This window comes from Halyomorpha halys, unplaced genomic scaffold (assembly GCF_000696795.3).
Source record: "Halyomorpha halys isolate HHAL.00 unplaced genomic scaffold, Hhal_1.1 Scaffold890.1, whole genome shotgun sequence".
In the NCBI taxonomy this organism is placed as follows: domain Eukaryota; kingdom Metazoa; phylum Arthropoda; class Insecta; order Hemiptera; family Pentatomidae; genus Halyomorpha; species Halyomorpha halys.
The window spans coordinates 108,837-109,988 of record NW_027106803.1 but is presented as its reverse complement, the minus strand read 5'-3'; the positions used below and the strand labels follow the sequence as shown (position 1 = coordinate 109,988).

The window sequence follows — 1,152 nt, the reverse complement described above, 5'->3', positions numbered from 1 at the left end:
CTGATGAAGACCTGAAACTCAGGTCGAAACGTCGGCATAAAATAAATAAATATGGTTTTGTTTATTTATGTTGTTCTTTGCTGACCGCACCCCCGACAAACTTCTCCAATCATGTTTATGAATAATTTGAAAACTGCTTGACCAAACTACTAAAAGTTGTTTTTCAATTTATTTATTAAAATTACGTTACATCTGTTTTAAAGGATACTCCAATTTCGCGTTACTAGGATCCTTTGTCCTTGGAGAGTTACCTCAGCTGATTAAACCAATAACCTGGGACAGAACCTAGAGTAACCGTCCCGCTTACAAAGAGAATCCTTCACTGATTGGGGCCTGATGAACCAATTTACACGACAAAGGGCTCGAAAATGTCTGAGAACATGTAAGTAACCTTATTAACCCTGGAGCCTCCAGGGCCACGCAATGAAAGGACTAATAGAGATGTTCCGTCGTAGACAATGGATGGAGGCAGCGGAATCTTCAACAGAGTTAAACGCATAACCAAACGGCATGAATACTTAACTAGCCTTACCAAATAAAACAAAGAGCTTGGTAAACCTATATAAGGACACCAACAGACTTCTGTTTGAATATTTATGATAGGCTGAACTTAAAAACTACATCTGAGCATGCTTATAAAAAATAAGAAAGAGTGAGAAACTCACAATAGCTACAGAACGGTGTAAGATTCTTCTTTATGGATTTCCTCTGCTAGTTTAGTAAATATGTTTAGGAAAAAGATATATCATTGAAATACTTTAACCTAATGCAGAAAATCAAACTCGCTTTATAGACCCGGGGGTCTTCACAGGTCACGTTAGGATCAAAATAGCTTAAATTAAATATGTAGGGTTGTTTTCAGTATCATGAAATTAAATCGGAAAATCAGTTAATGTGTCGTACGTTTCACTTATGTTTTTTCGCTAACTTCTACAATCCCTCCAAATTTGATAAGAGGATTGCAATTATTAAGAATTAAGTTTTTATTAGGGAAATACATTGTGTGTACCTAAGGTTCCTCCCATCCTACTTCGCTGTTGTTTCGAGGTTTTAATTAAATCATTTATTTAATCGCTGAAAAAATTAAACCATTATTCAAATTTCTTTTTTTAAAGCGAAAACGAGGAAGAAATACATCAGTGATGGAGCCAT

At 35.5% G+C, this 1,152-nt stretch overlaps 1 long non-coding RNA gene across 1 annotated transcript in view; it reads right to left on the bottom strand.

Moving 5' to 3' along the window:
• Positions 1-786, bottom strand: part of LOC136795227 (uncharacterized) — a 3,994-nt gene extending 3,208 nt beyond the window's left edge. The window contains exon 1 of the long non-coding RNA XR_010842799.1: positions 666-786. This is a non-coding gene — a long non-coding RNA (uncharacterized lncRNA). The remainder of the gene's footprint in view (positions 1-665) is intronic.
• Between the last annotated feature and the right edge of the window lie 366 nt (positions 787-1,152).